Raw genomic sequence first — 24,364 nt, 5'->3', positions numbered from 1 at the left:
CAGGCACGTGCCTCCTCTGGGACTTCATGGCCCTTCCCAGCAGCATCTCCTGACACACCCACCCCTGAAGATCACACCCTTCTCTGAACCTGCTTCACTCTCTCTCAGGGTTAGGTCAATTCACTGAAAATGCATTTCTAGGGCTGGTGGCGCAGTGGTTGAGAGTCCGCCTGCCAATGCAGGGGACACGGGTTCGTGCCCCGGTCCAGGAAGATCCCACATGCCGCAGAGCGGCTGGGCCCGTGAGCCATGGCTGTTGCTCGTACCACAAACAAAAAATGCATTTTTAGAGCCCAACCTCTCAGATGATCAATCGTACAAAAACTTATCCACAGAAGGACTAACCAAATGATAATTTACCAAAAACTGTTAGACCAACCTTTTGGTGACTGTATCCATGCTATGTGTCCGTTCATCTACTCAACAGCTATTTACTGAGCACCTATTGTGTGCCGGGGCAGTGTCACACAGGGTCAGGAGTGAAGGTGCTGAAATCTAGGGGTGAGGAAAGTTCATTTATCTGCCAAGGCGTGGATGGTGGCAAGAGGCAGCAAAAACAGCCAAGGGAGGGAAGGAAGAAGGTTCTGGGACTGTTAGTCAATCTCCTGTGACCTGGGCTGGCCTGGCCGAGCTGTCTGCTGCCCCACGGTCCCTCCCCCCAAGCACCCTCTGCCTCTGCTCACCAGATGCAGACTCAGGACTCTCACACAACCCAGAAAGGGAAGGGTGGTTGGAAGGGTCAGGTGGACGAAAGGTGGTGGGGTGGGGGAAGCGTGGTGGGGAGGGTGGAGCGGTGGGGGAAGGGTGGTGGGGTGGGGGAAAGGTGGAGTGGTGGGGGAAGGGTGCAGGGTGGTTGGAGGGGTGGAGGGTCTTGATGAGCAGGTCTGCAGCCCATCCAGGAGAAGCACAGCAGGAGCACGTAGAGACCCGTTGCTCTCAGCCTGCTCAGCTGCTCGAATGGCCTCGCTGCTTCTCGCTGGTCTCAGCGTGGCTCTCCCGCAGGGCCGGCTAGCACACAGGTTCTTATAACTGTCAGCAGCGCTCTGATGTGGGATCCACCAGAAAACCTCCCGAGGTCCTCTTCCCGACCCTCCCAGGAGCCTCGGGTGTCCCCAGGCTGCTGCGCTGTCCACAGTTCCAGACTGAGATGCAGATCAGGCCTCATCTCCAGCCTCCTACTGGGGCCAGGTCACAAGTGGACTAAGGTTCTTGCTTGTCTCCCTCCCCAGAGGAAGGAAACTCTCCCCAGGCCCACTGCCAGGCAGTTTCCCAAGAGCCTTCCGGAGACAAGGTCCTCTGGGAGGGGTGGGGGCACAGGCCTGATTCCAAGGAACGTTCTGGGTACTTGGATGCCAAGACCCCGCTCTTTCCTCCACCCCCTGACAGCGGTCTGTGTCAGGCCTCCATTTTCTTCCCTGAGCTTTGAGGTTGGGGCCTCTTCTGGGGCTGCATTATACTCCAGATGTGCGCTTCCTTTTCCTGGATGTTCAGAGAAACTGCCACTCTGAGCCTGGGACCTTGGGCTGTCCAAAGTGGGAGCAGAGGTGGCAGGTCCTAAACTCAAGGGGCAGCAGAGGGAGTGAGGCCCAGGGAAAGATACAGTCACTGACTGCTGGTATTTTAGCCCTATATTCCTCTGGCTTTCATATCACTTCCACCAAATCTTTTTATCATACTTCGATAACCATTTGAAAAGCTACTGAGGAGATGCAACCCTGGGAAAACAACAACAGCTGACATTTACAGCACTCCAAACTGAGCACATCACACTCATTACCTTGTCCCAGGCTCACTACAACCCTGCCAGGTAGGGGCTATCTCTCTCCCCAGGGTATGGAAGACAAAACTGAGATACGAAGAGGTTAAGTCATCGGCCCAAGGTCACACTGCACTGCTCATAAGTCGTGGACCGACCTCTCCATGCCCCACAATTCCCTCCCCACAGCTGCTGAAAAAGCCCTTCCTTATTACATAAGAGGCCAAGAGGGCAAGCGACTCCTCCACGGCCACACAGGGCATTTGTGGTTGAGCCTGCCTGGGGTTCCTCCACCTGCAGGTCACTCTGGCCACCTTCTCCCTGGGTAGCATGAGGGAGGTGACTCAGAGGATGGAGGAGGCCAGACACAGGGAGGCCCAGGCAACTCTGGAGGGTGCCATGAAGATGGGCAGTGCCCACAGCAGCCAGCAAGCTGCCCAGGGACCCTGGGCTCCCTCCTTCCTCCCACTCACATGCTGCAGAGAAACACAGGCTTTGAAAATGAAAGCTCGCTTGAAGTAAACAGATTAGTGGTGGTTTTGTGCTAGCACCTTATTAATTAAATGTCCTAAATACATTGAAACCCGAGCATTTAATTTAGATTTATAGGGATAATTTAAATTTATAAGACCAGCTATTATGCATTAAGTACAGAAAATGCCAATTGATTTTCACAGGTGATATTTATTGAAGTGTTAAAAAAGAAAACTATGTAAAATTTAATTACCCTGGTGGTGAGCTAAGCGCTGGCAGGGAGTTTAAGGTGATGGTGGGGGGAAGTGTGCTTCCTTCAGGAGCTGTTCTCTTATTTTCTGGGTGGCAATTTCATCCTCCCCTTGTTAGTCATTGAAATAGAAGTAGGCATCACACCGTGAATAAGATACCCACAGTATGTGTCACAATGCAAGATGCTGTCCCAGCCGCTTCTACACCAACTTCAGGGCTGATGGATAGGGTGGAGTGAAGTGGTGCAGTGGAAGCCAGGGTGGGAGTCTGGAGCCCTGGGTTCTCATCCCAGCAGGCATGGCCTTCCCTGTGACCTTGGGGCACTCGCCTCAACTCTGTGTACTCGCCTCCTTAGCTCAGAACCAAGAGGGGCATGGCTGGTGGTCTGGATGCCCCTGCCGGCTCTGATGTTTGATGAACTTAAAGATTTGGTCCCCCATCTGGATGGGACATTGGACGTCATGTCCTAATACCTCGATCTGTCTCTGTCTCTCTCATACACCCCGCAGTCTTGGGAGCTCCACTTTCATGATTCTGAAGGGACCACATCTGCGAGGTGGCAGGTGGGCACAGCGATGGGCCAGCTTCCCTACAGGTAGAGTCAGGCAAAGCCACAGGGCGCTGTGCTGAAGAAGTGAGGAAGGTGGCCCCATGTAATACAGGTGCCATGGCCTCTGAAGGCAGGACCAGGGTTAGTCTTGCAGAAACCACACCAGGTGTTTTAAACTGAGGGATTTAATGAAAGGAACAAGTTACAAGTGTGTTGGAAGGGCTGAAGGAACCAAAGGGAAGTAGAGATAACCCAGAGGTTAGTTCCTGCATGGGTTTCTAGAGCTGGGGCAACACAGGGAGGGGTAATGTAGCTGGAGCCCAGGACCACTTGCTGTGATGCTGGTGGAGATGCTGCCACTGGGGCCACCCTTGACTTCTACTGCCAGACCCATCAAGGTCCACTAGAGCCCACGCCCACCCACTGCTTTTGCTGAGAGAGCCCATGATTGCTGCTGGGACCACCAAGGGCCACTTCCATGCAGTGAGCGCTCCTTGGTGAGCATCTGTGTGGGTCCTAATATTCTCACACTATATGCTGTTCTGAGACATCCACCTACACACGTCTTCCCCAAACCTCCCTGTCCCCAATCTTTCCATCCGGTTCTCTCCAGACCCTAATCATTTGGCCAAACTGTTGGCCATTGCCTGTGAATTGGGTAGATCTTTGCCTCTGGCCGTTTCCCCATTTCAGCTCAGTGGACAGAGGTGTGCTGCTTGAAGACCTGTCCCCTGGGAGGGTTCCTCTTGCTTCCTGTCTTCAGGGTCATCAGCGTGGCTGAGGAAGGCCACCAGTTAGCTGGTGCACTGGGGTGAATTGTTCCATCTCTACCAAAAAAAAAAAAAAAGGTCCACCGGGAACCTCAGAATGTGACCTTATTTGAAAAAGGAGTCTTTGCAGATGTCATTAAGGTAAGGATCTTAAGATGAGATCATCCTGGATTAGGGTGGGCCTGAAATCCAATGATGAATGTCCTTACAAGAGACAGAAAGGGAGGCACAGGGACACAGGGTACAGAAGGCCATGTGGAGGTGGAGGCAACTGGGAGAGGCCGGGAAGGTTCTCCCCCAGGAGAACTCATGGCTACCAAGCATCTGGTAATTTGTTACAACAGCCATAGGAAGCGAATATGGCTGGCAATGGAGAATGTTGTACGAGGTCAGTGGTGTGGATTGAGAGAAGGTGGTCATACAGCTGGAGAGGATGCTGTGAGACTCTTGTCACCTGCTCATGTGATTGACCTGTCTCCAGGATGGGCTTGAGCCCCAGTTACACATGCCACTTTCACCGGATGCTGGACAGGTGCTGAGGCCGACTCTATACCCCAGTGTTCAGACAACACCCAGGGCAAGATGGGCCACCAGGTTTCAAGATCACTTGGTGGCCCAGCACTCAGCGTTCGTGCCATCTCTACCAGGGCCCAGTAAAAAGCCAAGAGCTATTTTCAAATGTGTGACAGTTACCGGCAGAAGAAGGCATGGCTTTGTACTGAACACCAAGACAGCTGTGCTGTGAGGGTCCTAGTGGGGCCTGCTCCTGAGCATCCCTATGTGCAGAGTTGAGGACCACTGGACAGCCTGGGCCCTGAGGCCCAGGTGTCAGGGCAGCTGGCCCTGGAGACTGAAATGGCTGCAGGACCTTTTCTAGCTCTGAGCCCCACTCAGCTTGGCCAGTTATTCAGAAAGTGGGTCCGGGCAGCACACACGCAGGTCATGTAGGTGGCTTCCAAAGTTCAGAGAGTGCCCCCCACCGGGGTTGTGTCTCATCCTTAGATTGTGCCTCTCATTCCTAATCAGTGCCTTTACCTTCAAGTAAGAGACAGCGAGCTTGTGAGTTCAGTTTCTGTTGCAAATCTACACCCCTCAGGAGTAAATTTTAGATCTGATTTTCATTTGCATCTGACTTATGGCTGTAAAGCATAAAAGCTTCCTTAGGACAATAATAGAAGATCACTGGTTTTCTGGCCATGCTTTGTACGGAGAGTTAAAACGCCATGCTTGTCGTTTTCTTTCTGCAAACTCTCCAGTCCTGTCCTGAGTGGCCATTACACACCTCATTCCTTATAACAGTTGTCATTACCACCTCCGAGGCCAGCACAGCAGCCACTGGTCTGACAAAGGCCACTATTATGTGGGCACTTCATCCCTGGCAACTACAGGGGATGATTCCACTGACTGACCGCCCCACCTGCCATGAAGTACCAAGGGCCTGCTCTGCCCCGGCAGTGAGGTCCTCCTTCACTGTGCTCAAGCCTCATCCAGGCAGACAGCCCAGCCCCAAACCCATCAGTGAGGGCTTGTCTCCTGCTGTCACTGCTGATAGCAAATGCTGCATCATTCAGGGCTCATTTAAGAAGAAAAAAAAAAAGACAGAAATTCCACGAGGAATTGCAAACAGAGGGGATTTAACACAGGGAGCTGATTATAGAGTGTTGAAAGGGCTGAAAGAGTGAAAAAGGAAGATGAGGGTATCTAGGGCTAGAGGAAAGAAAGGGACGGGGAGGTGCTTCTGAGCTGGGAACTGCATTTCTTGCTGGCTCTGGGGGCCTTGCTGCTGCCACTGACCCTACAGATGCCAGAGCCACCCAAGCCCTCTGCAGCTACCACTGGCCACCATTGCTGCTGCCGGTGTCATCAAAGAGTGGAGGAGCTGGCATCCCCCTGTGCAGCCAGAATCTCTTCCAGAAGCAGGGACGGGATGCAAACAGCTTCTACCCCTCCTACTTTTCCATCCTCCGCTAGCACCTTCCAATGTCCAGGGCTAACCAGAGGCAAGGGGGTCTGGGAAACAGTATTAGGTGGGCTTCAGCATCACACAATGGTGTTAACGAAGCAGAGAGCACACAGCGAGTGGATAAGTGACAAAATGACCCATACAGTGGCGTTCAGACCTTGGACTTTGGTGCTGGTCAAGTTTCAGACTCAGCTCTGTGCCCATGAGCACATCATTTAAGTAAGATGGGGATAATGACGTCCACCCCACAAAGTCATTGTATGAGTCTTTGTATGCAGGTGTCCAGATGAGGGCCTGGCAACATAGATGCCCTCTCTCCACGGGGCTTGATAGTATCAGGGTCAGCCTCATCCCTAACTTACTCTTTGACCTTGAGCAAGTGCCTGCACCTCTCTGGGCTCCATTTTCTCTTCTGTCAAGTGAATGGGGTTAGACTACAGGCTCACTCCAGCCCCGTGAGCTGTATGACTGTGAATCACTCCTTAAATGAGATGGACGGCTGGGACTGGCAGGAGGGACGGAGGGAAGGGGTTACGTGGGGAGGCTTTGGCTGAGTCGGAATGTTCTGAGTGGTGCACTTCACTGGAGAATATGTTCACACATCAAACGGCTCACACTTCAGCTGCCTTAATGCTCCCTGTATCTCCCTGCTAATGGTACCCCTAGCAGCGCCAACCTGGTCTCTGTTCTCTTTGATGTGACCCCTGTCAGCACTGCTTAGTCGACAAGAAATTGCCGGGAGCAAAGTTTTTCTGCACCCTGTGGTCCAGAAGGAAAGGGAGCCTCCAGTTAAATCCTTCATGAAGATTAGATCCATAAGCTCTGGGGCCTGAATAGCTGAGCTTTGAGGATCTTCCTGTTTGGACAGGAATTAGGAGTCAAAACCTGTTGGAACTCAGGTTCAGGAGTGCCGGAGATGCTGCAGGAGCCAGGGTCCTTGAGAAGCTCTGTAGCTTTGTTGTTAAGAGCATTTATAATCCCAAAGGGTTCAGGATCCTACTCTGTCATCTTCTAATTTATGCCAGTTACTTAAGATCTCTGTGACTCAGTTTCTTCATTTACAGAAGGGAAATAGAAATATCTTCTGTAACTGGCAGATGCACTGTTTTGGCCCAGGCAGCATCCCTTTCCACCTTTAATTTTCAGCACCCATCAATCCCACCACCTTCCTTCAGGAAACTAAGCCTCTGTATTCCCCAGGCCCTGATTTTCTGGTAGGGTTATCAATCAGTGACCCTATCCCCCTCCCCGCATCTCAGAGACAGATACACGCCTAGACTGAACCAATCATAGCACCCCATTCCCCCAGGAAATAGTGATTGGTCCAAAGAAACACATGACCAAAAGCAGGCCTATCAGAATCCTCGACCAGGACTTTATATATGGCTATCCCTCTGGAGTCATTAGTTGGGGCTGCCATTGGTTATAACTCTGCTTCACGCTCCCACCTCCCGCCTCATGAATAAGTCCATAGCAAAGAGAAAGATGCTCCCACACAGTCAGAAGAAAAATAGAGGTGTGGAGATAGAGAGAATGAGAGATGCAATTGGAGCCCCTGGATTCAGCTATGTCTGAAGCTGTTCCCCACTATCTGTCCCAGTCGTGCAAACTACTGAAGTCCCTCTTTGGTTAAAACAGCCTGATCCTTTTGGTTGGAAGTGTTGAAGACCCCATTCAAGCTGGGAAGTTAGTAGCTCAATCAATGTTGGCTTTTACTTCAGCCCAAGTCACTGCATGTCTTACCCTGGTTTTATCAGGGATTATCACCCTGATCTCAGATGCCTGGGGAGTGTCTGTCTCCTTCCTGAGAGCTCCTTGGGGCAGGTACAGGGTGTGATGTGTCCAGCACTTACTCACGGCCTGCACAGAAAGTGCTCAGGAAACATCAGATGAATGGAGCTGCACGTGAGTGCGTGAGCACGAGAACACTGACCCAGGACTTCCTCCTGCTCAGGCCCCACCTCCTTGATGCCTCCTTAAGCACCCTTGTAACCATAGTTACTTGAGCATTTCTGTCCCCCTCCAACATCCTCCTCTGGACTGGGAGCTCTGCATTTCTTCATATTTCATATTTATTTATTCATATAACATAACACAGATATTTATTGAGCACTTCTTATTAAGCATCTAGAGGTACTGTTCTAGGCTCTAGGAATACAAAAATGAGCAAGTCAGACCCAATTCTACCCTCCTGTCATTTACGTTCTAGTGGGGGAAACTGATGAAGAATGAGGAGATGTGCTCCACAATGCCAGGTTCTGAAAGACATCCTGCATGGGAGGAGAAGGGAGGTGGCAAGTCAGGACGGAACTGGTGAGTGAAGGAGTCCCTATCTTTGTCATCACCTGTTCCCCACCATGACTGCCCGCTCCTTGTACAAGCCTGGGGCTGAGTAATGTTGGGAGGATGAGTGAAGTATAGGCAGGTAGGTCGGTTGTTCTCTGAGGCTTGGCCGTGGGAAGCAGAGTCCTAAGGGAAGTGGAGGTGAGGACAGAGGAACTGGAGAGACCTCAGAATCCCCACTCCTAGAGCTGTGACCCAGTTGGGGCAGGGCCCGGGTACTGAGTGAGGAGGCAGGAGGCCAGTCTGTGTTGCAGGCAGAGCCCAGGAAATATCCCAGCTGACAGCCAGAGTTGGCTCAGAATCCCTGAGGGCGCCTTTCTCATGAACTAGCCTGGTCCCTGTCCCTGGGGGCTCAAGAGCTACAGACAGAGAGTCCAATCCAGGAGGGAGCAGGAAGAAATACCCCAAACTTTCTCTCCTCCCATCCCTCATCTACTGGCATTACTTCCCATTGGCTGAACTCAACAGAAGCCAGCCGGCAAGAGGCCCTGATACGGTTGGTACACACGGGTCATCCTCACTGGTTCAGAGCTGGACAGAGGGGGCTGGAGGATAACTGGGCTATGGAGAAAAACCAGCTGGAGAGGGCTAGAAGAATATTCCCCACAAAGCTAATGGTGTTACTTCAGAGAGCTCTTTAGAGTCTTTTTCTTTTGGTATCAGTGGAATTTTTCACAAAGATTGTGAATCATTTGTGTTATTAAGCTATTTTAAAGGGAAATCAGATGAATTCATACTCAAGGACAGAAACAAGGTGATCTTGACATCATGAAACCCCTCCCCACCGGAAACTGGGTCTCCAGGTCATACTTGAGGCTTAGCAGGTGCAAACAGGCTGCAGTGAAAGAGCAGGGTCCAGGAGCCTAGAGATCTGGGTTCAGGTTCTGCCTCAGCTCCTACCTGCAGTGTGAGCTCAGGTAAGTCCCTCCCACTCTAGGCTTCAGTTTCCCCAGTCTGCACCAGTGATCACCAGTGGGCTTCCCAGCTCCCACGGGCCAGGAGCCCTCTGAGAAGGAAGAATTCATCAACACCTGGAGCCTGGGGTTTTTCGAGTATGGGGGATGGATGACTGAACCAATTTATACAGAGGAAAATAATCCAGAAAAATGTCTCCTGGAAAACAGCCGGGAGCATTTCCAAGATGAAGAAAATGCAATGATGAGCACTTATAATTAACGTCTGCCGGGATGGGACAGAAAATCGAGGGCCAGGTGTTTGCACAGCAGTTTGGGAGGTGGAGGAAAGGCTCTGGGAACAGGGACGAGGAGCCTGGCAGCTGGAAGCGGGGAAGAGAGACGGGCCGGGTGGCTGGGTCACAATACCGGATGTGTCTCTACTTCTGAGCATGACCTTGAACAAGCCCCTTTGCCTCTCAGGGCCACAGTTTCCTCAGCTATAAAAGGAAGGCATTGAACACAAAATCTCTGTGGCCCCAGGCAGCTCTGTTTCCACAGCAATCGGGGCTTCTGTCAGGAGGTGAAAGGTTGGAGAACAGAAGTTTTCAGGCTCTTCAGGGCTGGGGGCATATTCCTTGTGAAGTTAGGAGCACAGGTCCACAGGCTGAATTAAAGGCTGGCTGTACTCCTTCCTGGCTCTGTAACTCCTGACAAGCTCTTTTCCTTCTCTGTGCCTTGGTTTCCTTCCCTGGTGAAAGGCAGCCATAGCAGTGATGTTTTAGGGTTGAAATCTACCATTTTCCTATTTGTTTTCTGTTTGTTCTTTCTTTGTGTATCTGCTCCCTTTTCTTTGCCTTCTTTCGGATTGATTATCATTTATGATTCTACTCTGGCTTCTGTGTTGGCTTGTTAGCTGTTTAACTCTTTGTTTTGTTATTTTAGTGATTGCTTTAACATTTACTGTATAGACCTCGAGCCTAACACAGTTTACCTACATGACATATAGTTTAAGAACCTTACCTACATTTCACTAGTTTAAGAACTTTACAGAAGTAAGGCTCTTCTCCTATGGTTGTGCTAGTGTTATCATGCATTTTACTTATACATATAAGCCCCACACTAAATTATTAATTTTGTTTAAAAGGTCAATATTCTCACATGTATGTGTGAATCAATAGCTGGTTTATCTCTATAGCTAAGTAGTATTCCATCGAATGGATGCACCACCATTTGTCTATCCATTCACCTGTTGAAAGACATCTTGGTACAGTTTGGAGCAATTATGAATATGGCAGCTGTAAATATTTGTGTACAGGTTTCTGTGTGAATGTAAATTTTCAATTCACTTGTGTATACTTTTAGAAAGGGGATTTCTGTATTATATGGGAAATGTATGTTTATCTTTATAAGCAGCTCAAAGGCCCTCTTTTTACATAATTTTTTTGAGATTTTTGTATTTATATTTGTACGATGATAACTTCCACAAGAATTGGCCAGTGTTGCTAAAATTTAATACAGAGTGAAAGGATACCAAGATATACCTTAATATTGAATTTGACTTGGGATTTCACGATGTCTCTGTGAAACAAAATGTTATTTCTTGCAAATTTTCAAGTGGCTACATATCTTCATGTATAAATACAACTTATAGTAAATGAATGAATAAGAATGCTGGATATGGGGCTTCCCTGGTGGCGCAGTGGTTGAGAGTCCACCTGCCGATGCAGGGGACACGGGTTTGTGCCCCAGTCCGGGAAGATCCCACATGCTGTGGAACGGCTGGGCCCGTGAGCCATGGCTGCTGAGCCTGCATGTCTGGAGCCTGTGCTCCACAATGGGAGAGGCCACAACAGTGAGAGGCCCGCATACCACAAAAAAAAAAAAAAAAAAAGAATGGTGGATATGGAATTGGAGGAGTGAATGTAAATAAGAGCTGAAATAGAAATCTAAGGCTTGATGTATCTGCTGAGGTAAGAGAAGTAAGAATAGATGTAGAGAGGAGAGTCCAAGATGTCCATGACAGTACCATCTACATAGTTACTTAACCAGAGCACTTTATTTTTTCACATAGATTTGAGTTATTGTCTCTTGTCCTTTTATTTCAGCCTGAAGGATCCGCTTTAGTATTTCTCATATGGCAGCTCGACTGGGGACAAAGTCTCTCAATTTGTCTTTACCTGGGAATGTGAAATTTCTCTTTCATTTTTGAAAGATAGTTTTTCTGGATATAGAATTCTTGATTAACATGCTTTCTTTCAGCACTGTGTGTCATGCCATCATCTTCTGGCATTGACAGTTTTTCATGAAGAAGTAAGCTTAATGAAACTCCCTTGTATATGATGGATCATTTCCCCTTCTTTGTTTACAAGATTCTCTCTTTGTCTTTTGACAGTTTGTCTATGCTGTATTTAAGTATAGATCTTTGAACTTAACCTGCTTGGATTTTGTTGAGCATCTTTGATGTGTAGATGGATGGTTTTCATCAAATTTGGGAAGTTTTGGTCATTATTTCTTTAAAAAAACTTCCTCTTTCTCTTTTCTCTTTCTTCTCTCCTTCTGTGACTCCTGTTATCTATATGTTAGTATGTTTGATGGTGTCCCATGGATGTTTGATTCTCTATAAATTTTCTTTATTCTTTTATCTTTCCATTCCTCAGACTCAGGTAATCCCAACTGATGTATCTTTAAGTTCACTGATTCTTTCTTTTGCCAACTCAAATCTGCTGTGTATGAGCCATATTTTCCTCTTTTTGTGTGTCTTAAAATTTATTGACATTTTAAATGATATAATGTGGCAACTCTGGAAATCAGATTCTCCACTTCTCAGAGTTTGTTGTGCTGATGTTTGTTTTAGTCATTGTGTGTGTGTGTGTGTGTGTTTAGTGATGTTTCTGTAAAGTCTGTATTCCTTGTCATGTGTAGTCATTGAAGTCTCTGCTCAGACAACTTGGTGGTCAGCTAATGATTGGACAGAGACTGCCTTAAAAACCTAGAAACAGTAAGTTTCTCAGTCTTTGTTGAGGGGCTCTGTGTAGGGATTAGGGCATGCCTTCAACCCTCAACCAGTTTATGACTCTGCCTTAGCCTTCACAAAGCCCTGAGGTCAGCCAAAGGTGAGGACTTAGGGCCTTCTCAGGTATTTCCTTAGTATGTACACAGCCTTACCCACGCTCATGGCATCCTAGATTTCTGGGAATATTTTGGAGCTTTTCAAAACCTGTATGAACAGCCTACTCCCCAGTTCTGTCTTTTAAGCTTGTGGTTAGTCTATTGTTAACCCCAACTGTTGTCCACTGTGTCAGGCAAATCTGTAATTGTTTTTGACAAATGTTCCCCAGAGAAAGGCTTTTTGCACTGGGCGAGTTTTGACTCAGGTAAAATGAAGACAACCTTATGAGTGGGATCTTCTAGGGAACTACCAGACAGGTCAAATAATGACAGTTTTCCAAAAATGTGACTTTGAAGTTGCTCCAACCTTGTTCTGCCCCCTTCCATGGTTGCCAGTCTGCTCTTCTCACCATGATTCTTGGATGTTGGATTTCAAGGTTACCATCGTGCTGGAGAGAGTGGGATGGGACTGCAGCAAGACACAATGCTAGAAAGCACACTGTTCTTACTGAGATTCAACCTATTTTTTTTGAATAAATTCACCCAGGATTGCTTCAAACCTGGTTTGGTTAGTTTCTAGAGTTCTGAAAAAGTCAATTCTGAGAATTTTTGCCACTTTATCCATTGTTTTATGGAAGAGAGAATTTTCAGTAGTCCTTACTATGCCATTTTCACTGATGTCACTTTTACGTTGTTTTAATTAGAAACTTGCTATCATTTTTATCTTTGTCACTCACATTCTTATTTTTGTTCCTCAATGCGTAATGTAATTTTTTCCTCTCTTGCTGCTTTTAACGTTTTCTCTTTTTCACAAATTTTGATAAATTTGATTGTGATGTGCCTTGTCATACTTCATGTTTCTTGTGCTTGTGGTTTACTGAGCTTCTTGCATCTCTGGGTTAATAAGTTTTGTCAGATTCAGAAACTTTTTAGCCATAATTTCATTAATTTTTTTTTTCTGTACTTCCACGCTTCTTATCTTTCAGGGGCACTGGTTACACATATTTTAGGCTCTTAAAGTTTTCCCACAGTTTGTGAATGCTCTATTCAACTTTTTTAATTACTTTCTTTCTTTTGTGTTTCATTTTGGATAGTTTCTATTGCTGTGTCTTCACGCTCACATATCCTTTCCTCTGCAGTGTATAATCTGCCATCAATCCCATCATCTGCACTTTTTAAAAAGTCTTACACTTTGAAATTTTCATCTCTTGACATTCTATTTGAATCTTTTTCATCTCCCATGTTTCTACTTATCATGCTAAATCTTTCCTCTAGTTTTTTGAAAATATTGAATAAAGTTATAATAATTGTTTTGATGTTCTTGTCTGCTAATTCTGTTGTCTGAGACTTCTGGGTTGATTGTTTTTTCTCTTCATCACAGGTCATATTGTCCTGTCTCTTTGGCTTCCTGATCATTTTGGATGGTATCAGACATTGTGAATTTTACTTTGTTGCATGCTGGATATTTTTGTTTTTCTGTATTCATGAGTTTTGTTCTGAGATGCAGTTAAATTATTTAAAAAGAGTTTTATCCTTTTGATTGTTGCTTTTAAGACTTGATAGACAGACCAGAGCAGCATTTAATCTAGGACTAATTTTTCCCAATACTGAGGTAAGATCCATCTGAGTATTGTACTCAGTTCCTTATTAATTATGTTTTCCAAGTTGGCTGGTTGGAACAGATATTATCCCCAGTCTTGTGTGAACAACAGGGATTATTTCCTATTCTAGTCTTTTTAGATGGTTCTTTTCTCACACGCATGTGCTGGTCATTACTCAGCTAAAGATTCAAAGAGGATCTTTCACAGATCTCTGGGGGTCTTTCTGTGCAGCTCTCCCCTCTTCGGTACTCTGTCTTGGGAGCTCTCCCAGACTCTCAGCTCCATCTCTTCAACCAATAGAGTCCTCCAGGCTCCATCTGGATTCCCCTATCCTGAACCATGTCTTGGAAACTCTCTCAAGACAGTAAGCTGGGCAATCACAGGGCTCACTTCATTTGTTTCCCATCTCTCAGGGATCACTGTCTTTCATTGCATGAGGTCAAATGTCTTAAAAAGCATTGTTTTAAATATTTTGTGTGTTTTGCTTAGTTGTTTCAGGCAGGAGAGTAATTCAGTTCCTGTTACTCCATCTTGCATAGAAGCAGAAGTCTAGGGAAATGTGCATTTTTTTCCATGTACTTGAACTTTAAACCTTCCAAGCAGGGTAGATCCTATAATTGTTCCCACTCTGCAGATGAGGAAACTGAGGCTCAGTTAAGTTTAAGTGACACACTCCAAGTCATGCAGCCTGTATGTTTTATGTCTGAGTCACAAACCCAAGTCTATATAAGCCCTGAATCTCCCCTAGCTGTGAATTTCCCTCCCACCCTCACTCAGGTCTCTACTCAAATACAACACATGGCCAGTTACTTAAGGGACTTTGTTTTTGATGGAGTGTTGTGCAGAGGTTTTAGACAAGCACTGAACAGCCCAGGTTTTTATGACCACCTCCTCCCAGCATGGAGACCTAAGGGCCAGAGCAACCTGTTCACATGTGCTGAAATATTGCTTCATAGTCCCTCTGTGAGGGGACACTGCCCTGACACGTCCTGGTGAGAGAGGCAAAACGGGAGTGAGAGTGGATGAGAAGTGGGTTTGCACATGTTGACAGTTCAGGGGCAGGACAAACGTGAAAGGAGATAGTTGTGAACACAGAAATAGAGACACAGATGTAGAGAACAAGTGTATGGACACCAAGGGGGAAAAGCAGGAGGTGGGGATGAATTGGGAGATTGGGATTGACATATATACAATAATATGTATAAAATAGATAACTGAGAAGAACCTGCTATATAGCACAAGGAACTCCACTTCACTGTACAGTAGAAACTAACACAACATTGTAAAACAACTATACCCCAAAAATAAATAAGTAAAAAATAAATTCAATTATATATGAAAAAAAAAACCCAGAATGTCTATTAATTAGATCTTTTAAGAGGACCCTTGTTCTTACTCCAGCAGAGACAGGAAGGCACACGCAGTTGTGGGGCCTGCAGAGCACAGGAGATCCTGCAGAAAGTAGGGGCAGGGGAACCCCATGGGGTCAGCAGGAATGACTGAGTCTAGAGGACATGTGTGTGCAGAGAGACACCTGCTCCTAGGACCTCGCTGTCCTCACCTGGGGGCAGCTCTGGAGACCCCAGGGGCCATGTCTCCACTGACCAGTGACCCACGTGAATAGCCCAGCACAGAGACTGGACTTGGACAGCAGCCAGGCAATGGCCTCACCCTCCTCTTCCTCAAGAGGGGTTCAGCACTGGTCTTCCACAGCATGGGAACAAATTCTGTTCGCTGGCCACTAGGTGGTGCCTTTTGGGTATAAGGGATGGGTGGGGGGTGGATCTGGGGCCACTTCTCTGCCCACCCTCTGCCCTCAGAGACGCTCTCTGGGTCACCTGACATGTCTGCACCCCAACTCCTCTTTCATTAAACGTTGCTCATCCTGACTCCTCACGGGCCCTGTCTGGGATCCTGGGAAAAGGCTGTAAATTGGCCTGGTCCTTGCCCTTTTGGGACTCCCAGATCATTGCAGGAGCAGTCAGAGAAACAGACAACAGCCCCCAGTGTTATGAGGGCATCCCAGAGCCAGCCAACATCATGGGGCACTTGCTGTGTGCCAGCATGGGCTACGAGCTTTACATACAGCACTGCCTGTCACCCTCCCAGCAACTCAGGTGAGTCAGAGGACACCCTTATCCTCATGTAACATGAGAATATTTCCTTTGTCTATATGGTTAGACTTTTTACCCTGTACACGCATGAGGATGCAATACATACATGAAAATGTGTTCACGTATGACTTCGACAATACAAAAGAAGAGTGCATTGCCCTAGTCCCTTCTGGCGCTGACTGTCCCTGGATCTTTGATTCTGGACTTTCCAAGAGTGGACCAAGTGGGATCTGGGGATGCTGAGAAGTGAGGTTATTGCGGAAGACTGTGGGGGATGCCTATTGTCGGAGGTGGAGTACATTAAGTCTTTTAGCCCCCGCGTTGGTCCTCACTCCTTGCACAGCTTCTGATAAGGCTTCCAGGCTCCTCTGATTCTGCCTGATACACAGACACTCATCTTGTCTCGTTCACCACTCTTCAGACTCACAGGCGTTATTTGGGGTTTTTTGCATAGACTGTGATTCTTTATCCTTAGGGCCTTTCCAAACGCTGTTCCCTTTGCCAACAATGTGTTTTATCTTTCAGGACACTTTCAGTTCCAGGAACATAAATCTGACTCCAATATGTTTAAACAAAACAGAGCAAAAATGAGGCATCTCCTGAATCGTTCATCTAAAATGTCCAAGGATTGATAGCTTCAGGCACAGCTGAGTCCAGTGGCTCAAATGATATCATTTTACAATCTCATCTTTTTCACCTCTCCCCTCCTTCCTGCCTTCCCTCATCCTCTCACCCCACCCCCACACAACTTCTGTCCCTCTGCCTCTCTCTGATGTCACCTCCTTCTCCCCATCTTCCCCTATCCCCAGCTAATTAAATGATACGGATACTGTGCTCTGTGTTTCATTTGCGTTTGGCTCAGGGGCCATGGAGGGCCTGAAGCTGCATGTTCGTTAAACGGCTCTGTGTAGAGAGATGTAATGAAGTGATTTTATTACAGCCATCGTCTCGGCCCATCCTGGGAGGCAATTATATATTCATTGGAAAGGAAGAGAGCCACAAAGCTCAGTCACAAGTGCCTGGGGTTGGAGGGGTGAATGGGGGCCAGTGGGGAGGACTGCTCTCTCTCAGCCTCAGGAAATGGCCTGAGCTGCCTGGACCCCAGAGCTCTGGCTGGAAGGGGTGGGGTAGGAAGAGAAGTGAGGCTGGGCCCAGGTGGCCCCTGCTACTGCACTGCCACCATAACTGAATGGCAGGAGTCCCCACTGGCTTTGACTAGAGCCATCCTCGAGGTTCCTAACTTGGAGACCCAGAACTCCTGGAGGTGCCTATCACAAGAGGCTCCTGAATTTACCTGGATACCAAGCACTGTCTGTTGATGGAATAATCAACACATAACACAGCTCCCTTGTATCATATGTGTGCAACTGCAATTACAGTGAGAGGGAAAGTTATTGAGAAGCATTTCTGCCTTCCTGGTGGCCTCTGTCTTGTGCATTTCCTCTGTCTTTGGGATCTAATACTGGTGGTTGGGGCAGAAATATAACAATAGCAGCCACCATCTCTTGAACACCTACTGTGTGCTGGGCATGGAGCTTAGTGATTTCCTTGGATTATTTTATTTAATCCTTACAACACCCCTTGGAGGTAGGTACTGTATTATCCCCATTTTATGGGTGAGGAAACTGAGGCTCAGAGAATTAAGTGTTGTGTCCAAAGACACAGAGCTGGAACATGGTGCATTGAGGATTTGATCTTAGGTCTTCCCAACACCATGGCCTCACCACTGCTCTCCACCACCTCCCACTTAAATGGAGAGCTCATAGCACGTGGTGTCCCACACTTCCTTTAAATGTTAAAGATAGTCCTTGTGCTCAAAAAAGATGATGATAAGTGAATGTTTCTGCAGAAGGCTCCCCTTCCTCTCCAGGGCTAACTGGGAACGGGCTATAATGCATCTGAGCCGAATGAGAAAAAGGCTGAGTATGTACCTTTGAATGGGGGAGGGGGCACTTGAGGGTAGGAACCCTGTTGTGGGGCCTGGTAGTCAAGGGATAAACCACTGGGGCTGAGGAGGTTCCTGGCTTGTGAATCAGGAGATGTGGGTCTGACCCATGGTTCTGCCTCTGATTCACTGAGTCAATAAATTCAAGCGTTAACTGAGCACCTACTATGTGCCAGGCACTGTTTCTGGCACTGGGGATACAGCAGTGGACACAGCAGTTCCTGCCCACATGTATGTGGCATTCCAGTGTAAGGTGGACAGAGCGGGTGCTGTTTACCCATCTGTACAAAGCAGTCTAGGTTGGGGAGTCCAGGACAGCAGCACAGCCTCAAGGGTCTTCAGGGGTCAAGCAGGCATTGCAAATGACTCACACAGGCTGCAGGGACCATGTGGACCCCAGGCTACGTCTTGGTTCCTGCTGCCTTTTGCTGGGACAATGTCTGTCTTCTGATTTTCTCTAAAAAACAGAACTCTAGATTTTTGCATGAAGTCCTCAGATTTTATATATTAGCAAATTGATGAAATGACAAAAAACATTATGTTACTAAAACTCCACCCATTTTTGTGGGTCTGGTCTGTAGGCATCCATTTCTCAGAGATGGTTCCTCCATGACAGACAAGAAGGTCCACAGAGACCCCAGTGCCTAGTGGGAGGGACGAGTCATGAGCCCTCTACCCCGATGAAGGGGCCTACTTGGCTATCAGGGTCCAAGTTCCATGAAAACATGGGACAGCTCAGGGACAGGTGGCCCTCAAGCCCCTGTGTGATGCCCACATGGTGAGAAGACCAAAGCCCAAGAGACAGAGGGGGGCGGCCGGGATTTGTCAGGGACAGCCCAGATCTCGGTGGTCCCTCTGGGTCCTGGTCGGCCTGATTCCAGAGCCCCCTCCTTCAGACCCTATACCCTGCTGGCTGCCACAGTGCAGGGGCTGTCCTCAGACTCAGAGTCTCACCCTCATAGTTTTAAGGGGCCTGGACACACCTTCAGGAGGATGTGAATTCAGGCTGGGGTCTCTGGCTCCAGTGTGGAAGACTCCCACTCCCTCCCTACCGGCGTCTAAATGGACCCAGGTCTGCAGAGCTAACTAGGCCAGCCACCTCTCCAGTCCCTCCTTGGTTTATTAGAACCCAGACAGGTTAAAGAGTTCTGCTGACCCCTTGGATCACAGCACAACTTTGGGCCCCAGAGGCCCCTTACTCTGCCAAGGACTGTTTATAGACAAGATGTGTTAACGCATCAGCAGGGAAGCAGCTGCACTGCTAACAATCCCTGGGCGTGTGAACCATCTGTGCCCGGCATCCTGGCACGCAGCTGGGCCCATCCTGCTAGTGGGACCTCGTCCTTTTCTTTCCTGAGCCACAGGGACCTGGAACCTGAGAGACTGACAGGGTCTGCTCTCCCCGAGGACAGAGATGGATGCAAGTGGGCACTTAGAGGAAAGCTAGGCGGGGAGACCTAGAGGAGGTGATCTGGCAGGGAAAGAGAGACTTCAAATGGGCTAGAGGGGAGAATTCAACTTTCCTGAGCACCTGCTATGTGCCAGGCATTTATACACGCCCCCTCATCTAAGTCTCATCATCTTTGGAGGGCAGATGTCACCAACCCCATTGTGTGATTATACCCATTTTGCAGATGAGGAAATTGAGGCCCAGAGGGATTAAGTGACCCTCCCAAGGTCACACAGTTTGGCCATGGTGGGTCAGGGATTCACACCCAGACCCCTGGTGACCCCTAAGTCTATCTTCTTTCTAACTACACTGTCTAGGTTTGCTCCTCACTGTGTGGGGGTCCCCATGGCTCCTTCACCTCTGTTGTCCCCCACCCCAAAGCCATCAGGTGAATCCCTGGGAGAGGGAAGCTTCAGTAAGTCTCAGTCTTCAACCAGGAGTGGCCAAGACCATCACTTCAGAGAAGCAAGCATTTCCTGGCCGAGTAAATCAACAGGCCTCTTGGTAACTGCAGGTGTAGACGCTGCCCTCCTTCCCCAGGAAGTTTGTAAATCACACCTTAGACCTGGATTTTCAGAATCTTCTGGGGGTAAGTGAGGCAGGAAGCAGCGGGAGAGATGCAGGGAGAAGACCAGCACCCCAATTCAGGCCCTGGGGGGCTTCATGGAGGGGAGTGGCACAACATGGTGCTGAGGGACCACCACTGTTCCCACCTGCAGCCCTCGGGGAGGTCCAGACCCTTCCTGGAGCCTCTGACAACCCTGACATTCCAGGGTCTCTGACCCCAGTGTCTGGGTATCTGAGGGCAGCTGGAGCAAAGGGTCTGAGGCTCAGGGATGGAGGCTGGAGAGGGGGCTTGGGAGTGGGCAGCAGCTCTGAGCCAAGCTCTGGGCGGGGGTGTTTGGTGGGAAGAGGTGGCTGATGGTCATGGAGGACAGGCCCAGGGAGAGGTGCTCAGCAGGACCCTGGGCCACGGCAGCCGAGAGGAAGCTAGAGGGGCAGGACTCAGTACCCTGGCCTGGGAGTCAGAGTCTGGGTCAGCTCTGCTGCTGCTGACTGGCTGTGTGACCTTGGGCAAGTCACTTGGCCTCTCTCGGCCTCAGTTGCCTCATCTGCAAAGTAGAGGTGATTATTCCTGTCCTGGATGCTGGGCTATTGGGAGACCTCAAGGAGGTCAAGGAGCAAAAAGTCGGGACGGTCCATCCTGAACACAGGGTGTAGGGCCTGGCCACTGACCTGGGTGGGGCCTGGCTCTGCTCCGCTGGCCTCTGCTCCCAGCCTCCTGGTGATTGGCCAGGTCCTGGTGTTCCCGCCCCTGAGAGCCCAGCTGATTGGACAAGGTGGGGCCTTTAGGCAAATAAGGCTGTTCCCTCCCTCCCTCCCTCCTCCCTCAAGGCCACCATCACTGGGGCCTCACACAGGCTGGCTTGAGTTTCCCCAGGAATGGCTGGAGGCTTGTAAAACATGTGATTTGCCGTCTAAATGCAGGAGCCCTCTGGTCGTCTCTCCCCAAGATCCATGCTGCTCTCCCAGCCCTACCACTGACCCTCCCCTTCCTAATCCCTGCCCCCTCCCCCAGCCGTGTGATTTGGGGCAAGCACTTCACCTCTCTGAGCCTCAGGCTCCTCCCCTGTTAAATGGGGATGAGAATGCCTACCTCATGGATGTGTCCTGATTATTTACACGCTCTCGTAGTCCTTAGACAAACATTTCTTGGGAGCTTCCTGTATGCCAGGCCCTGGTCTGGATACTGAGGACACGGAGATGGACAGTGGAGAGGCCTCTGCTCTCTCGGTGCTTCCATCGTGGTGGGCTGCTCGGTGGCTGCAGCAAGGAGCTAGCGGGGAAGGTGTTTGCAAGTGGCCAAGAGCCGAGGCAATCAGAGTGCGTGGGTGACACACCCAAAGTCACGGGTGGGTCATCAGCACAGCCCAGACCAAGAGGGCTACAGAGCAAACACGTGACACACCCCCTGTGATGGGACCCACCACGGAATCCTACTGATTTTCAGTCCCTCAACCCAGTCAAGTCACCTCCTTCTCTGAAGACATTCAGCTTCCCTGAGGAGCATCAGTCCACAGGTGGAGGACAAGCCCTGACTGGCTGCTTTTGTCACCTCAGACCCAGCCAGAGGCTCTTGGGTGATCCTTTGACTCCCTTCTCCAAGCTTCCCATTCTCCCATACACTCCTAGCCCCAAAACTTCCTGTGGATTTACTAGGGACTGGGGGAGGGAGAGGCGGTTCTTTGGGTCTTGTTTTAGAGCCCTCATTGCCTCCCTCCCTTCCTGTCCTTCCTTCTAGAAATTCCCTCTCTACTCCTGATAAGAGAATTTTTAATTCTTATAATCATCATCTGAAAAATTGGGATCTTCTACAGGTAATTAAAAGGAGATTCTGCTCTACTTTATCTATCTCTCACCTCACCTTTGAATGTGATGCTGATTTCATAGCACACCTGGCACAAGAGCTATGAGAAGAAGCCCCTGAGGGGGCTTCATGTAGGAAGGTGTTGGGCGTGAATGTGGATGTGGAGACACATCTGGGGACCAGTGCCCGAGTGCATGCAGAGTGCAACCAGCAAGTGTGAGTGTGTGAGCATGTGCTTGCATGCGTGTGCAAGGACTGGCAGGCAGCACCTGGTCAGGGGCAGCACGTGGGAGTGGGGTTAGGTGACAGATGATGGTGTGAGGGTACCTGGGGGTGGGTGATAGGGTGCAGGTCTGCCCTGGGGGTGATAGCTGGGGGGCCCTGGAAGCCTGTAGGTTCCCCACTTCCTGGTTGTTTATTTCTCCTCTCCAAACCTCTTCTCTGTCACCTGCAAAGTGGACACAGTTACCGTTCCTCCTGCATAAGACCATTAGGAGAATTAAGCGCGATGGTCTCTGCGCTCAGGTGGGTGCTCTGGGAGAGTTAGTTATTAGTATTCGCCCACCACTGAAGGGGGGCAAGGTGGGGGGTTAAGGTGACCAACCCTCCCAATTTGCCCAAGTCTGAAGGATTCCCTGGGATTCAGGATCTTCTGGGCTAAAACCCACACAGTGGCTATCTAGTGAGGGGGAGTGTGGTGATTTCCCAGGAGACAGGGCATGACCTGTGGGTGATGAGAGGTCAGGTTGTGGAGTGCAGGGGGAAGAGCTCACCTTGGTTGGGGGCCACAGTCCCCAGAGCAGGCTTTTGCTGTGGCTGCACAGCGTTTCCCATCTGACCCAGTGGAGAATCGTGGGCTCCTCGGCCCAAGAAGCAGTTTGTGGATAGTGCCCTGTTCAGATGGACCTCATCTGGCTCCAGCAGCACCATCCTATGTTAGGTGGGAATTCACTGTGGAGGGTCCACAAGAATGCTGGGACCTCAGGCACATGAATCTGTTCTGAGCCAGCCTTGGAGCTTCCATCTAGCGTTTGGGTGGGCAGTGGTGGAGCTCTCCCAAGGCCTCAGGGGGCCTCCGTGCTGAGTGAGGTACAGTGTGCCAAGACCAGTCTAGCCTCTTCTCCCGCCCCCAGTGCTCTCAGAGGGAGCTTAGGACCCTCTAAGGGAGGGGACCCCCAGGCCCCAGCCTGCAGGAACCTCAGCCCCAAGGGGGATGGGAAGGCACAGCCATTCCTGAGCACCTACTCTGTGCTAAACACCTGTGCCTGCCTCGGTTCCCAGCCTCCCAACAAGCTGCCGCTGCCCCATTTTACAGAGGAGGAAACTGAGGCTCTGAGAAGTTGAATGACTGGCCCAGAGCCGCAAGCCCCAGTGGCATGAGCCTGGGTCTGTCGGGGAACAGGGCCCACTCCTCTCCCACCGGCCCTCCACTGACCACTCACTCGGGGTCCTGGGGTGAGCCTGTGAGCCCCACCAAATGTCAGGGTGGTGGAGAGAACACGAGGAGAGCAGGCACCCCTCCCCATCAGGGTACAGATTCCACTGCAGAGCTTCTAGTGTGACCTCCCCTCCTCTTAGCCTTGGACCCCCACCGGGGGTATCACGGAGTCTACACAGAGAGGGTGCAGAGCAGTGGTTGTGCACAGCATGCTGGGCTCAGAATCACACCCTCAGCACCCCCTGCATGACCTTGAGCTCCTTGCTTCCACTCCCCATGGGAGGACGGTGGTGAAGCAGCCCTGATGCAGATGTGTGATGAGGGTCGTTGTTACAGACACAGACCCAGTTAGCAGAGGGCCCGGCGCCAGGTGAGCGCTCAGTGAAGGAGCTGGAGGACGACGATGGTGGTTGTGAGCATGAAAGCTAGCGAGGAGGGCGGACACTTACAGAGCATGTGCTGATGAGCTAGAGGACATGTGGGTGCTTTATTCAGGGCCTGGCTCATAGGCTGAGCTCAGTGAAGGCTGCGGTCCCTGTCACTCCCTGCCCACTCCAAGCTGGCCTCTTACTCCTGAGCTCTGCGCGCTGACACCCTTCCCGCAATAGCACCTCCACCACACCACCCTCCCCAGTGCTCACCCATCCCCAGGCCACCACCTTGAATGCTGGAAATAAAGAGCAAGTTTCAGTCTAATCTGTACTCCAGCCCTGGTGCTGATAAGACCCCACCTCCCTGATGTTTAATTGCTCAGCCCTGCGGGGCCCCTGTGGCCTCCGCTGCAGCATTTCTGAGCCCAGCAGCCCAGCAGCTGCAAGGCTGTCCTCACCTGTCTGACTCCGCCTGCTGCTCCCAGAATAAACTTCAGAGTCCTCACCACGGTCACGAGGTTGTGCATGAAATGACAGCTGTCTCCAGCCACTCTCACGACCTCATCCTGCCCCACACCCTCTTGTGCACAACGGCTCAGCCACCCTGGCCTATGGAGAACTCCTAGATGGTGCCAAGGTCATCGTATTCACTGTCTTGATGCCTGGGACGCCCTTCTCATCCACAGATCTCAGCCTAAACCCTGAGAGCCTTCCCAGACCCCTGGAGAAAGGACCCCCACCCCAGGCACTCTGTACCATATCATCCTGCTTTATTTCCTTCATGGCATTTAATACTGTAGGAAGTTATCTTGCTTATTCATTCATTGGTGTATTCATTATCAATCTCCCCCATAAGTTGCAAGCTTTGTGGTATAGAGACCTTGTCTGTTTTGTGCCCTGTTGCATCCCCAGTGCTCTGCATGGTGCCAGCCACATAATAGGTGCTCAAGAAATGCTTGTTGAAT

This window comes from Phocoena phocoena, chromosome 1 (genome assembly GCF_963924675.1).
Source record: "Phocoena phocoena chromosome 1, mPhoPho1.1, whole genome shotgun sequence".
Taxonomy (NCBI): domain Eukaryota; kingdom Metazoa; phylum Chordata; class Mammalia; order Artiodactyla; family Phocoenidae; genus Phocoena; species Phocoena phocoena.
This window is presented reverse-complemented; position numbering follows the sequence as displayed.